Source organism: Typopeltis vanoorti, chromosome 10 (genome assembly GCF_054136105.1).
Source record: "Typopeltis vanoorti isolate ZY-2024b chromosome 10, IOZ_Tvanoo_1.0, whole genome shotgun sequence".
Lineage (NCBI taxonomy): Eukaryota > Metazoa > Arthropoda > Arachnida > Uropygi > Thelyphonidae > Typopeltis > Typopeltis vanoorti.
This window is the reverse complement of record NC_143558.1, coordinates 89,584,509-89,601,514: the sequence shown is the minus strand read 5'-3', so window position 1 is coordinate 89,601,514 and position 17,006 is coordinate 89,584,509. Positions and strand designations below refer to the sequence as shown.

Genomic DNA, 17,006 nt, shown 5'->3' with positions numbered 1-17,006 from the left:
CCCATAAACAAAATCGTCTACCAGAAGAAATCATGAAGTTGATAAAAGAAAAAACAGACGAAGGAAAAGATACCACAACACACGTGCTCCTCAAGACAAAACAATCCTCAAGAAACTAAACAAGTCAGTTCTTGAAGCTCTCCAGAAACACAGGAATCAACAATGGGAAAACAAGCTCACATCCATTTCAACAGCTGATCATTCCATCTGGAAATTCCTATATAACCTTAGAAACAAGTACAAATCCCTCCCTCTTCAAGAAGAACAACACCTAGTGTACCCAGACGCTGACAAAGCAGAAGCCATAGCAAGAAACCTAGAAAAACAATGCAGCCGTGCATACGAAACCTAAATGTCAGCCACATATACAAGATTCATCATAAAGTCAGGCTCACAATAAATCGTCCCGACGACAATCCAAGCCCTATACACCTACCTCACCCACCGAAATAATCGGCGTCATCAACCACCTCAAGAACAAAAAAGCCCCAGGACCCGAATGCATCACGAACAAAGTCATCAAGGTACTACCATGCAAAGTCATAGTACATCTGACAAACATCATGAACTCAATCCTCAAATGGCAGCACTTCTCCAAGTCATGGAATAATAGCTGACATCATCCCAATTCACAAGCCAGGCAAAGATCCACACCTACCACAAAATTACCCTCCCATCAGCCTGCTATCTAACTTGGGAAAAATAGCAGAGAAAATCATCATCATCAGACTAATAGAACATGTAAGCAAACTACAAATCATTCCACAAGAACAATTTGGCTTCTGTTCAAACCAGAGCACCACCCAACAGATCTACAGGCTGGTAGAACACATCACCACAGGATTCAATTGGAATCAGCACAACGGAACCGTCTTCCTAGACATCTCAAAAGCCTTCAACAAGATCTGGCACCACGTCCTGCTCTACAAACTTATCATCTCAAACTTTCTACTAAACATTATACATCTGATCAAATCATACCTCACAAACTGGAAGATGCAAGTTAAAATAAACGAAGCATTCTCTATCCAACGACAAATTCTGGCCGGAGTTCCTCAAGGATCACTGTTGGCTCCGATTCTGCTCGATATCTACATGGCAGACATCCCTCAAAATCCTGTCACGTCCACCATCACCCTCTATGCAGACGACACGACAATACTAGCCGGATCCCGCCAACCGCATCTCGTAACGAAAAAACTACAAGATATCATCCAGAATCTAGAAAAATGGTTTGCAGCCTGGCTACTGCAAGTTAATTCCGAGAAAAGGGCAATCATACGCTTCACAAGAAGACGCGCATTCCCTACAGGAGACGTCACCCTTTTCAACTCAAAAATTCCCTGGATAACCGAAACTAAATACCTCGGAATAATCCCCGACAAACGATTATGCTTCAACAGCCACATCAAGAACACATGCACCAAAACATCCAAAGTTATCGCCCAGCTGTACCTTTTGATCAACAGACACAGCAAACTAAACACAAGAAACAAAATTCTACTCTACAAGACAGTGATCTGTCCCACAATTAAATATGCCTCCCCCAAACTGGAGTCATACCTCCAAGACAAATATCCTCAAGTTACAAAGACTACAAAATAAGTGCTTACGGATGATCCTGAAACCCGCCCCCCGTGGTTCGTCAGGAACGTCCAAAATCACCGGGACATAACCCCCACATCTCTACTACGCTGCCTAGCAGAGAAATTCTTCACGAAGACGTCCACGCACCATAACCAAGTAATACACGAAGCCGGAAACTACGACGGTAATGACCACTGGTAACATAAAAGACCAAAAGCCATCCTAACATCCAACCACGACACATAACCACCTCTACTCCCTCAGGGCGAGCTAATATCGCTCACAAACCTCTCCCATCACTTATTCCGAAACAGACAACAGGGAAAATAAAAAGGGTCCACCTTCACCCTTTGCGCCATTAATGTCCTGCGTCCTACTCCCTATACGAGAATAAAATGCGTTAGCTGATTTTGATTTTTTTTTTTTGGTTAATATAATTAGTTGATAATTAGATAATTAGTTGTACATAGTGGATTGTGTTGTGTTGTCTAATATTAGGAATGAAACTTGAGTTATTCTGTTTGCACCTAAAGAAATATATTTTTCCGGTAGGGTGAAAAGCTATTGTATCTGTAACTTTTAGTGATATGGGAAAGAAAGATTTATGGTTTGGAAAATTTATATGAAAGGGAGAATTTCTGCATTAAGTGAGTAAGTTTATATAACGACAAAAAATGAAGAAAAGATGAGTAAGAATGTCTTTATAAATATTGACATTCGAGATTAAAACTTAATAAAATGCGCAGACGCCACTGTTTTTGTTCAAGGTGAATTTCATGTGCGACAAAGGAATGCTGTTATTCTTTGAGGAGTATCAAATGTATCTTTGCATTTTAAAGCACCCTATTCCTATTTTGTTTTTTGAACCTCCGCCGCTTAAACTAATCACGTGATTATTTCTATAAGTGTTTCAGGACTTCTGGTTTCTTGCTTGATGCTTAAATATCATGAGATTTATTTTTTATTTTATTTTATTTATTTTTTTATTTGCTTGGATGCGACAAACTGGCCTACAATTTTCTACTTCTGTCTCGAAGTCTCCTTTATGCAGTGGGATTTTTTGCACTTGAGAGCTTAACCTATACAATCCTTGGATTTTCCGAGTTTGTGCTACTTAGCTCTACCTTTTGGCGCTTTCCTTAATAATTACTTTTATCCACCGACCGAGAGTTCACTTACGAAAAATACATTTCTCCTACATTTTCTACAAACATTCGGTTTTGAAATAATGTTGGGTTTAGTATCCACTTTGCGTATGTAATTTTACATCGCCAAAACTGAAACCTCTTATCTGTCTCTCTTTTTTTTTTTTTGCTCTCTTTCTGCTCCATTGGAACCTTACCAGAACTGAGGCTTAAATTAAACAGCTTGGTCAGAGGAGGTGCTAATTCTCGTAACACATTGGATACCACCTAATACTATTGCCATATTCCCATTAAGGTACTGCAAGTCATCCATCCATAGTCATTTCTCCTTTTTACTTGTCACATAACACAAAATAACTTCTTAGAATTTCTTTTGGACTCGTCAGCTGTTCTTAGCAAAAGAACATCTTAGGATTTCATTTGGACTCATCATTTAGCATCCTCCCATAATCAGCTTTGGCCTTCCTTAACATATAGGTCACCCTTCTTGCCTGTGCCTTGTACTGTTCCTGTGCATGTTGATCTCCTTTTTCTTTTGTATGTTAATTTGGTTATGTAATAATTTTCAGCACTTCATTCTTATTTGTTGCTGTTATATTTTTTCTCATTCAAAGTGAAAATATATCCATTGGAATTGAGTACAATACATTTCTTATCACTTAACAAACATCATTCATTGTGAGCCCACTACTGGACAGCTTTTTGAAAATGACCCATGATGTTTGATCAGTGGCATCCTTCTTCATGTTGTGCCTGCAAATTTCTGATTTCATCAATCCATCGTTTTGTGTTTATTTTTACTTGGATTCCAGTTCAGAGGACTTCATTTGTCCATCATTGACCTTGTTTTCAAGCAGCATGCCCAAGCCACGGCCACTTCGGATGTTTCATTCTTGTTATAAGGTATGACTAAGGAATCAAATCAAACCCTTTTAGGATTTGGTCTTGTGATACCAGACAATAATTTTGTCAATAAATTCTCTTACTGGTATTTGATTTTTCTTTATTATCATTAATCTCCATGTTTAAAAGCTATATGTCAATATAAGGTGAATGTACCATTTAAAAGCTTTCATTTTTCAGACATGGTGGTAATCGTTTTTTTCTCTAGCAATTTGAAAGTCATAGAAATGAGTGTGGTAAATGCAAAGTGTAAATGATAAATATATCCTGTTGATCTTCAGACCTTTTTCTTTCCCAGTCATTAAGTTTGAATATTTCTTCTAAACATACTTTTATGAAAAAAAAGTAATGTCTCTGCTTGATCAGTAGAATAGAAGAAAGGCAGATATTTGGAGGTTATGGATGCTAATTCATCAAGATATCATTGGTAGGTAGTTGAACTGCAGGAAATCAATCTTCAATGAAAAATTAGGCAAAGAGACTAGAATGATTGTGAAAATAGGAGAGTGGTTAAAGATAGTAGATGAATGATATGGAAATTTGGTAAGGAGACCTTAAATCACAGAAGGGCAACAAAGAGGTGATTCACATATTGCTTCCTTTTTTATGGAATATCAGTTCTTGAAATGCACACCGATTATTATATCGCACCTCCAGGGAGTCCAAAGACTCATCGAAGGAGGGCATCAACTCTACAACTCTTCGTCTCCCTACTCCACCAACCTTCATCATCTGACACCAACACCATCTACCGCTGACTACCACCACTAGTGCTTTCACAGACAATCATGAACATCCATGCCCACGGTGGGATTTGAACCCGCAGCCTTTTGGCTGGAGAGCGGATACGCTAACCACTCGGCCAACCAGGCAAACTAAATGTGCCAGTTAAACAGAAAGAATCATACAGAATGTAATTTGGATAAGATGCACTCTTTTGTTATTTTTGGCACTGTTATTTGGTCAAAAGGAGAAAAGGAGATCAGTTCTGGATGGATGCAAGTAGGAGTTGCATACCATTTAAGTGATTATTAGCAAAGTAGATGTTTAAGTAATTATTTTTGGTAAGGTTTTTTGGACTTGATTTTAAGAGAGGTTTTTTTTTTTTGTGACATGTTACAATCATGGAGAGTAGAAAGCACATACCACACTATTCAGTCTCCCTCCAGGCACAGTCTACTTGTGAATTGCATGTCAGCTAATTGGGAATATTCTTACTGCCAATTTGCTGGAACCACTTTACTGCTCTAGCCTCATTTCAAATCTCTACAGTACATTTAGCATATCCTAGCATACTCTTGAAAGGTTTTTGGAGGTAGAAACTAAAATCTGTGCTCTGGAAATCAAACCAGCTATTTCAGGTCTCTAATAAGATTGATGGTAGTGTTATTTCACTGGATGATGATGAAGCCATCTAGTTATTCTAAAACACTACATTTGCATTCATTAATTTGTGCAGTGAATCATTGCTCTGAATTGAAAATAGTAACTTTTAATTGAAAATACTATTCCCAGTGATTTAGTAAAGGTAATAAACACCACATTGATTAACCTAGACATACATCTGCTCACCACCAAAGGAGATATACCATTCTTTCCTCCAATTCTTTTTGTCAAATCATTTATGATAGTTTTTCTCTCCTGTACTCATTGCTCCCAAGCAGCTTATAACTATCCAGTGTTCAGGTTTTCATCATGAAACTTTCATAGAGCCAAAAGAAAGACTCATCTAGAGGTCTCCTGATTATTCCTCAAAACCCACATTTTAAACTGTTCTCTTGCCTGCACTATGTTGTATACTTCCAGAAATAGACTCTTTTTCTCCTCAAACTTGGTGAGGAATCTCTCCATTAATTTGGTATACACCTACACAAACTTATTTATCTTAATTACATCATCTTTCTATCTCTTCCTGTTCATCAGGATCTGTAATGGCATTTCCTCAGTCTGTTTTCATATCCAGTGTTTTGAAAACCTGGCACATTACCTTAGCCACTCTTCTCAGTACCCTTTTCAAGATCTTTTCATCTCCTCAAAAGCCAGGCGATCAAATTTGCATTCAGGTTTTTGTCAGCCATTATCTCCAGGTTTCTAATCTCTTGTTACTTTATTATATTCTACTTACTGAATAAGCTGCTTGACAAGAGCTAATTAATAGGCCCATTCATGTCTATATAAAAGATCTATTCAAATCCTCCTGTAGAAAAACCATCAGTTTTGCTTCTTATAGTTCTGAACTTTACTTCATCAGCAAACAACTGCTTGTTCTTATTTAAATCTCTGTCATATCATTAACATCCATGTTAACAGTAGTGGTCCTTTAACTGACATCACATGTGACTTCTTTTTTTTTTTTTAATATTGCTTCCCATACTCAACTTGCTGACCTATCATAAGACTGCCATTCTCTTATTCATTTTATTAATTATTTATCCATTTCAGTTTAAATACCAACTTATAAGGAAATCTAACTATCTTTTGTTAAGACAAATTTTGTAAATTTGCTGTAGATTAATTTTAGCATTCCTAGTTAGCCATAATTTAGATTTTATTATTATTATTATTATTACGGGCAACTCCAGGGAGTCATTAGACTCATCGAGAGAGGCCCCAAATCATATTCATCACAACTATTCGACATTCATACAGTATCTATCATACCTCGCCTTAAACTCTTTCACTGTCACAGCATCCACCACAGACTCTGGCAGCCCATTCCACTCATTCACCACTCTAAAAGTAAAGAACCCAGCTCTAACACCTTTACTAATAACACTTTTACCCAGTTTCCATGGATGTCCCCTAGTCCTCCCACAACCAGCCCTGTTCTCAAAAAATCTTCTGAATTAATTTTATAGAAACCCTTCAGTAATTTGAATGTCTGAATCATATCTCCCCCTCCTCTGTCTATCAACTGATTTTTGCAACCCACAAATCCTCAACCTTTTCTCATAAGGTTCATTCCACAGACCTGCTATTATCTTGGTCACTCGCCTCTGGATCCTCTCCACCTCCTCCCCATCAAGAAGAAACCTAGGTGACCAAATCTGGGCACATTAGTCAAGATGGGGTCTTATCAAGGCTCGATACAGAGGAACAATAACCTGCTTGTCAACGTATTCTTCAGCAACCAAGTGATTTGATGAGCTGATTTGGCCACTTTTGCAATGTGCCCTCTAAACTTCAACTCCTTATCCACCAGCACGCCTAAATCTCATGCCTCATCAATTTCCTGGAGTACAGTTCCACCAATGTAGTAAACTGCTGCTAATCTTTTCACCCCAAAATGCATAACCTTACATTTTACCACATTAAATTGACATCCATTCTCCTTAGCCCAGACTGCCAATCTATCCAAATCATCTTGCAAAATTTTGACATCATCTGCATTCACTATTGCCCTACCCAACTTCGCATCATCCGCAAACAAATGAACTGTTCCTCTCAGATCCTTTCCTATATCATTAATGAACAAATTAAACAACAGTGGTCCAAGAACAGATCCTTGTTGCACACCACTAGTCACAGGCCGTCCTTGTGGACTCTACTCCTGAATAAACCACTCTCTGATATCTCTCCGTCAACCACCCTCCTATCCATCTCACCAACCCTATATCCATACCCATATGCTGCAATTTACTGATAGAATTCCATGTGGTATCCTATCAAAGGCCTTATCAAGGTCCAGTAGAATCACTGCAAACCCATTACCCTTATCCAGTTCAGCCATCACTGTGTTATAATACGTGAGCAAGTTACTGAGGCATGACCTACCCTTCACAAAACCATGCTGTCCCTGATACAGTATCCCATTTTCATCTATCCAATCTTGTATTTTCCTCTTGACTATTTTCTCCAAGACCTTGATAATGATTCCTGATTGGCCGGTAATTTTCAACAGCAGCCTTGGAACCACCTTTATGCAGCGGAACTATTTTCCCCTCTTTCAACCCCCTTGGGACTGACCCAGACCCGAGGCTCAAATTAAACAAAATGGTCAAGGGCACTAACAATTCTTTAGCTGCTTCACGTACGACACGAGCTGGTATACCATCCAATCCCACAGATGTATTGACATTGAGGTTCTGTAATAGACTGGTTACCTCTACTTCGTTCATCACAATTCCAGTATAAGCTGTTGGTTCTTCCATTCCTGCAATGTCACCACCTGAATGATATACTTTTGCAAAGTGCTCGCTCAGTAATTACACTATATCGACTGATTCGGTTACCTCCCTACCCTCAGCATTTTTTAAGATCATTCTGCCATGAACATTTTTCCTTTTATTTGCAACATATTGAAAAAACTGTTTGGGATTCTCTTTAGCCTGCATGGCCAATTTTCTTTTGTAAACCGCTTTTGCTTTTCTTACCACGCTTGTTAACATCCTGGTCTGAGCTTTATACTGTTCCTGCGCCTGCTAGTCACCTTTCTCCTTAAATTCCCTCCACAATTGTTTCTTATTTTGCAGCTCATGCTTAATAGTGTTATTCATCCATTTAACTCCTACTTGATTTATTATTCGGACTCTTGGTATACAGTCAACCATTGCCACCTGCAAACACTTCTTAACCACCTCCCATGCACTATCAATATCCAGTCCTTGCAGTTTTACATGCCATGGCACTGAGCCAAGCACATGCCTAAACTTGTCATACTTACCACCCCGGTAATTCCACATGTACCCTGTCTTAATTATAAATTCCACTCCTTTAGCCACCACCCAAGTCATGATCTTATGGTCACTCTCACCAATTGGTGGCAACATGGTCATGTTCGTTTCAGCCACATTCTCAGTTGTAATTACTAGGTCAAGCACTCTCTGCCCCCTGCTATTTTCCACTACATGCTGTCGCAGATAGTTGTCCCTTAATAACCGCATAAAATCCAATTCCTTCCTCCCATGTGCCCTCTCCCCTTTCTAGTCAATGTTACCATAATTGAAATCACTCATAATAATTACCCTCCTTCCACTCATTTCTTCTATTTGCCTATGCATACTATCCCCACCATCTATTCCATCACCTGGTCTATAGCAGCACCCAATTGTATATTTTGTTCTGCTAGATTCTATCTCATACCAAACAGCCTCAGATGTGCTCTTTTCTCTGTCCTGCAGTTCAACTTCTATACTCCTTGGCTGCAACTCATCAGCTATCATCAATAACACTCCTCCCCCCCTTTTTATTCTCCCTGTCACTCCTGCTTTACAGTTTTTAATTAATGGTTTAGTTAATGTTGTTGCTTTTGTCTATCATACATAATAGATGATTTATCAAATCTTTATCCTTTCCATAGTTTTTTTTTTTTTGTATTTTATTGAGAATGTGATTATTCACCAAATCGAGTCTAGATTTATTACAGAATTCACTTCTCAGAATAACCTTATACATTCATTGTTAACCATATTTCAAAAGTGTCACTTCTACTAAATACTGGCATCGTTGTGTGAGTGATTAGTGTATCCACTCTCCATCCAGTAGGCTGTAGTTTCTAATTCTGCCAAAGGCATGGCATGAATGTTTGTGATTATCTTTAGGTGGGAGATGAATTTTGTCTTATGTGAGAGCACTGTGCCACATATTAGAGGTCTGAAGTAGCTTGAAAAAGTTGCATGTTTGGTTTCTAGAGCACGATCTTCTGAATTATTAAAGAACATTATATAAAAGTAATAAAAAATGGGGTATTCCTTAAAATATCCTTAGCTATTTATGATACTAATGTACTGTAAGCTTACACTTTTTGCAATAGGAGTCATGTAAGAAAATGTTATGGTTTTAATATTTCTTTATTAACTTATTATATCCTCAAGTACTGTATTCTAGAAATTCCAATCTAGAATGTTTCCTAATTATCACATATTTGATTACTTATTATCACTATGTGATGCCTCCAAGGAGTTCAAGGATTCATCATGGGAGGGCACTATTCTCTACTCCATTACATATATCTCACTATCTTAACTGCTGCTTAACAGCACACAATGCTCTAGCTCTGCTACTTAATTGTCCAACTATACATGATGCTATCTCTGCCCACCATCACCACCAACGACAGTATTTTTTGTCTGTAAATTGCACACTTTCTCATGGCCAATTTGCCTGTATGCAGGATGAAAAATCTAAGTCTCTGGGAGGAAAAAAACACTGCAACCTCTGTATGTAATCAGCTAACTCAACTTCAGCTGAAAAAGTTCATATAAGGATTCGTCTCATCAGGATGAGAAGAGAATCTAGGTTTTTTCCAAACAAAGTGTGCAATATGCCATTGTTCTTCCAGTTGCAATACAGAGGTGCTAAAGGTATAAGATTGGTTTCACATATTGACTATAGGTAATTATTATATTCCATCACTAATTCTGTTGTTATTATTATAATATAGGTATCTCCGTGGAGTCAAAAGACTTGTGGACAATCCATTATTTGCACACTAGCCATTATTCACACATTACCTATCATACCTGTCTTTAGACTCATTCACTGATGAAGTACTCACAACCACCTCTGGCAACCCATTCACCACCCTCCACAAAATAAATCCAGTCCTAACATCCTTGCTAAACACCCTCTTAGACAATTTCCATGAATGACCTCTCATTCTATCCCTTACTGCCATTTCTGAAAGTCTTCAGTGTCAGTCCCATAAAACCACTTTCATAACATATAATGGCAAATTCTTGTTGAATTTCAGCTCAGGACACGGACTGGTTATTACCAACACACTGTTCCAACATAAAAATGTGAACATAATGATTATACAGATATATATGCCCACAAGTGACCATGATGAAAATGAAGTAGAAGAGATGTATAATCAAATAGAAGAGATAATGGAAGAAGACAGAACTAAAAGGTGTACTATCTGGATGGGAGACTGGAATGCGGTGGTAGGTGAAAAGGTAGAGAAGGGAATAACAGGAAGATATGGCCTTGGAAAAAGGAATGAGAGAGGTGAAAGACTTATAGAGTTTCGTAAAAGACAAACTAATCATTGGTAATACTTGGTTTAAACTTCCAAAGAGAAGAAGATATACACGGAAAATGCCAGGTGATATCGACCAGATTGATTATATGTTAATACAAAACAAGTACAGAAACAGTGTAAAAAGGATATCAACACACCCAGGAGCTGATATTGACTCAGACCATAATTTTCTTGTTATGGAATTACGAATACGATATAAGAAAATAAACAAAGGTAAAATCAAGACAAGGTGGAACCTAGAAAAACTCAAAGGAGATGCAGGTAGGAAATTCACAGAAGAACTGGAAAATAAAATAAGGAGCAAAGAGAATATATCTGAAGAAACTATGGATGTTAATGCAAAATGGAATCAACTGAAAAACTTATTTATGAAACAGCTGCTGAAGAGATAGTTTTGTGGAAGGGAAAAGAATTAAAAAGCCATGGATTACAAATGAAATGATAAGAAAAATGGAAGAAAGAAGATGGAAAAATATAAACACTGAAGAGGTAAGAAGAAAATACAAAGTACTAAATAATGAACTGAGAAGAGAAACTGATAAAGCAAGAGAGGAATGGTTAAAAACAGAATGTAAAGAAATTGAAGAAATGGAAAAAAGGGGATGATATGATAAAATGTTTGAAAAAGCAAAAGAAATGACAAATATTAAAAAAAGCATAAGAAATCTGCCATTAGAAGATAAGCAAGGAAAACTGATTTATGATACTGAAATACAGGGTGAAAGATGGAAGGAATACATCAAAGAACTTTACACAAAAAATGAAAGACCAACAGAAATTGAATTGGAAGAGCAAAATGAAATCTCAACAGAAGAAAGAGGTCCTGAAATACTAAAGAGAGAAGTAGAAACAGCAATTAAGGAATTAAAAAGTGGAAAGATGGAAGGAGTGGATGGAATACCTAGTGAAATCCTAAAACAACTGGAGAACAAAGGTATAACAGAAACATGGAAACTCTGCAACTTCATTTGTAAATGTACAAAACAGGAGTATGGCCTAAAGATTTCACAGAGAGTATTCTTATACCAATTGAAAAGAAAAGCAATCCGGCTAAGTGCAGTGACTACAGAACTATAAGCATACTCTCACATGCCTCCAAAGTACTGCTAAGAATATTAAATCAAAGATTGTATAATAGAGTGGAGTATTTTCTGGGGGATGATCAATTTTGATTTAGAAAAGACAGAGGAACCAGAGATGCAATTGGAGTAATGAGGACCATGTGCGAAAGGAATATAGAAGTAAATAAAGAAGTTTATATTTGTTTCATCGACCTTGAAAAAGCATTTGACATGGTGAAATGGGAAAATCTGATGGAAATATTACACAAAATAGGTTTAGATTGGAGTGACCGAAGGTTAATAGCTGAATTATATATGAACCAGACAGCCATAATAAAGACAAAAGTAGGAAAAACTAAAATATGTGTGATTGGGAGAGATGTAAGACAGGGATGCTGCCTGTCACTGATGCTCTTCAATATATTTGTAGAAGATATGATAAAAGAATAATTTTATGAAGAGGAAAGAAGAATCACTATTGAAGGAAGAACAATACAAAATATTAGATTTGCAGATGATCAAGCAATATTAGCTAATACCGAAGATAAACTACAGCACCTAATGCAAAAATTTGAAAATATATGGAAGGAATATGATATGAAAATTAACGCATAGAAAACAAAAGTGATGAGTCTCCAGGAAACCAGGAAGTATCAAGGTGATGATGAATGGAGAAAGTGTAGAGCGAGTGAGACAATACAAATACCTTGGTAGTATAATACAAGAAAATGGAAAATGTGACATGGAAATAAAAGAAAGAATTAACAAAGGAAAATATGCCTTTTATAGCAAGAAAAATTTGTTTATTAATAAAATGAATAAAAATCTAAAGAAAAGGCGTATTAAGTGCCATATTTGGAGTATGACCTTATATGGGTCAGAAACATGGACAATTAGGAAGAAAGAAGCTAAAGTGTTGGAGGCATTTGAAATGTGGTTACGAAGAAGAATGGAGAAAATAAAGTGGACTGAAAAAATCACCAATGAAGAAGTATTACAACGAGTTGAAGGAGAAAGGAATTTACTAAAGACCAGAAGAAGAAGAAAGCATAACTGGATAGGACATGTATTAAGAGGCGACAGCCTACTGAAAAGAATGATAGAAGGGAAAATTGAAGGAAAGCGACCACGAGGGAGAAGATGACAAACGATGCTTGATGATATAATGGGAACAAGAAGATATCAGGAAATGAAGGAGGAAGCAAGAGACAGAGGAAATTGGGGGAAGAGAATCTTCTGAGTTATACCATTGGACCTGTCAAGAGACAGAACACTAATGATGATAATGAGACTAAAATACACAAACATGATTGAATAAAAAATGAAAGAGTTCGAGAACAGGAACCAAACCTTGGAGATTCAGTGGCAAGCCCTGAAGAAAACACTGATTGATTCAGCCAGAGGGGCATTGTGGTGAGGTTGTCTGCAAGAATAGAAACATCAGAACTCCATGGTGGACACAGGAAGTTAAAGAGGCAGTGAAAGGAAAGAAGAAAGCATATCAAAAGTTCCTGGCAAATAAGTCAGCTTGTGTTCTTAGAGAATACAGAGACAAATGTAAGAAAGCAGATCACTGTGTAAAACTAGCTAAACAAAAGGCATGGGAGGACTTTGATAAGAACATAGAAAAGAAATATCAAGAAGGTGGCAAGATATTCTGGAGGTTGTTGAATAAGCACTCTTTCCTCCATTGTTCAAAAATGGAGGAAAGAGTGCTGTAAAAGGAATTAGAGATGATAAAGGTGATATGAAAACAGGAGAAAAAAAGATATCCTTGAAGTATGGAGTAATTACTTTGAAAAATTGCTAACTGAAACAAGCAGTGATGACATGCAGTCAGAAATACATATCCATAAAGTTGGAAAAAGCCATTAAAAAAAAAAGCCTGAAACATGGAAAGGCAGCAGGAGTAGATGATATTCTACCAGAAATGCTCAAGTATGGAGGTATAAGGGTCTTACAGTGGCTGCACTGCGTAGTTCAGAAGGCCTGAACAGAGGACGAATTCCATATGATTGGAGTAGAGCTCTCATAGTACCCATGTATAAAAAGGGAAATAAAACTGAATGTGAGAATTACAGAGGTATTTCTCTACTGAGTGTTCCTGGTAAAATTTACACAAGTATACTTGAGAAATGGTTGAGAAGGATTGTGGAAGAAAAGCTTGGTGTAGAGCACACTGATTCAGGCCAAATAGAGGTTCTCAGGGTCAGATTTTAGCATTTTGACAGATAGTTGAAAAATCATGGGAATATAACAAAGATCTGTATTTATGTTTTGTAAATCATCTGGAAAAGGCATATGACAAGGTGCCAAGAGAGAAGCTACTCGAAATGCTACAGTTATATGGTGTCAATGGAGCATTATATCAAGCAATACTTAATCTGTATTTGAGTTGCAAGTCAGCAGTTAGAATTGAAGGATGTACAAGGTAGGTGGTTTAATGATAAATCTGGTGTCAGACAAGGATGTACATTATCCCCTGTCTTATTCATTATCTATATGGATCACATTATGAAGGAAAGTGGTATTAAACATGATATCAAAATTGGAGATGTTATTGTCAGCTCTTTGCTTTATGCGGATGATGTTATACTTCTAAATAAATCCGCTACAAGTCTGCAAGATTCCCTGACTAAAGTGAATAACTGTGGTAATACATATGGTATGAAGGTCAGCATTAAAACGACAAAGACAATGATAATAGGCAGATGCATTGAAAATATCAACTGCATTGTGAATGGAGAACCTATAGAACAAGTAAAACATTTCAACTACTTAGGCATGATTTTTAGTGAAAATGGTAAATTAAATATGGAAATAGACAACAGAATCAACAAAGCTGGTATGGTAGGAAGGCAATTGAATAAATTCATATGGAATAAGAGAGAAATTAGTCGGAACACTAAATTAGCTGTATACAAGAGTATTCAAGCCAATTTTGACTTATGGGTCTGAGAGCTGGGTCAGGAGTAAAAAACACTTGATCAAAGACTAGAGACTGCAGATATGAGAGTCCTGAGAAAGAATTTAATATGATATTACCATTGATGCATGAACAGATGCATCAATGGTAATATCATTAAAAACGAGGATATTAGTAAAGAACTTGACATTGTCAGCATCCAGGAATGCATTAGCAGAGCTAATCTCAGGTGGTATGGTCACTTAAATAGAATGGGAGAGGAAAGATTAGCAAAACAAGTGTTTTCTGCAGGTTGGCAGGAAAAAGACCCAGAGAAGACCAAGATATAGGTGGATTGATACAGTAAAAAGTGCCTTAGAAGATAGAAATATAAGATCTGATAATGTTGGAGTCTTGACAGATAACAGACTGATGTAGAGAAAAATTGTAGATAGGAAGTTAGTAATGATGTAATTTTTCATGTAGTACTACCATATCCTGTACACCCACTTGAGGGTATATTATTATTACCCAAGACCCCATGGAGTCAAAGACTCATCTAGGAGGTCCTTTTATCAAACACACACACAGCTCATCATACCGTGCTTTAAACACACTCAAATTCTCTGTGGACACCACACTCTCAGGCAAGACATTCCAATCATTCACAACTCTGCATTAAAAAAAACCTGCTTCTCACTCCCCTACTCACACCCTCCTTATACAGCTTCCAGGGATGACCTCTGGTTCTCCCCTGATCTCCAACTATTTTCTGTAGAACCTCTCCAGTTGATCCTATAACAGCACCTTAATAACTTGTAGGTCTCTATCATATCTCCCCTCCTCCTCCTGTCCACCAGACTCTGCAAGTTGCATCTTCTCAATCTTTCCTCATACTTGACATTCCAGAGGTTAGAAACTACCTTAGTCAGTCGACTCTGGACCCTTTCCAACATCTCCTCATCCTTCTGAAGACCAGGTGACCAAATCTGGGCACAGTAGTCCATGTGTGGCCTAATCAAAGACTTATACAGTGGAACAAGAATCTCCCTACTTCTACAAGTCAGTGTCCTCTGCATCATTCCCAGAAGCCTTTGTGTTGTCTTCACAATTTTGGCTATGTGTCCCCTAAATTTCAGATCCTTATCCACTATCACTCCCAGATCTCTTATTTCCTCCACCTTCCACAATATATCCTCACCAAGCATAAATTCTGCATTCCATTTTTGTTTTCCAAATTTTAAAACCTTACATTTTGCAACATTGAACTCCCATTCCCATGTCCAATCATTCAATTTATTCAAGTCTTCTTGTAAGGCCACAACATCTTCTCTACTCTTCATGGTTTGTCCCAACTTTGCATCATCTACAAACAACTGAATATCTCCATCTAAAACTTCATTAATATACAAGTTAAACAGCAGTGACCCTAAAACAGACACCTGAGGCACACTAGTAACTTTCATTTTCCTGGATCTCTACCCCATACACAACTTGTTGATGCCTTTCAGATAGCCAGTCTCCAATTCAAAGCACCAATCTAATATCCAACCCATCCACTCCAGTTTGACTATCAACTTATGATGCGGTAATCTATCAAAAGCCTTTGCAAAAGCTAAGTATGTTATGGTGAATCCTTCTCCTCTGTCCATGGAAGCAGTCACCTTATTGTAATAAGTAAGTAGATAACTAAAACATGACCTCCCTTTAACAAATCCATGCTGTCCATCAAAGATAATACCATTGTTGACAACCCAATTCTGAATCCTAGTTCTCACAAAATTCTCCAACAACTTAACTACAACACCTGACCTGACACACAGATAGGCCTATAGTTTGATGCTTGAGTTCTATCATCTTTATGAAGTGACACAATCTTGCCCTCCTTCCGCTCCTTAGGAACTTAACCGAGTGCAAGACTTGTGTTAAAAAAATATGTCAAGGCCGGCGTCAACTCCCTGGCACATTCCTTCAGAATATGTGGTGATATATTATCAAGTCCCATGGCCTTATTTACGTCTAGTTTGCTCAACTCCCCCTACACCTCTTGCTCACTTTCAGTCAGTCTCACTTCCCTACATCAACTGCTTTCAATCTCTCCATGAAGTCACATTCACAAGATTGAAAGATCTTTATGAACTGCTGATTAAGTATCTCTACCACACCTTCTGCAACAGCTTTCTTTATACCATTTTCTCCAGTCAATGTCATCCTTCCATATTTTTTCTTTTGCTGGCTACATATCGAAAGAATGCCTTAGGATTCTTTTTGGCTTCATTAGCTAACTGCTGTTTATACCTCTCTTTAGCTACCCTCACCAACCCACTCATCCGCCTTGTCTGGTCTTTGTAGTCCTCATGGAATTGGTCATTTCCACTTCTCTTGTGTTGCCTCCATAATACCCTTTTCTCTGTATTGCA

At 37.5% G+C, this 17,006-nt stretch overlaps 1 protein-coding gene across 1 annotated transcript in view; it reads left to right on the top strand.

The window, feature by feature from the left end:
- The first annotated feature begins 2,129 nt into the window (after window positions 1-2,129).
- LOC150102578 (B9 domain-containing protein 2-like) overlaps window positions 2,130-17,006 on the top strand; it is a 74,778-nt gene continuing 59,901 nt past the window's right edge. The window contains exon 1 of the mRNA XM_090398939.1: window positions 2,130-2,238. The gene's annotated coding sequence lies outside the window, so the exon portion shown is untranslated. The remainder of the gene's footprint in view (window positions 2,239-17,006) is intronic.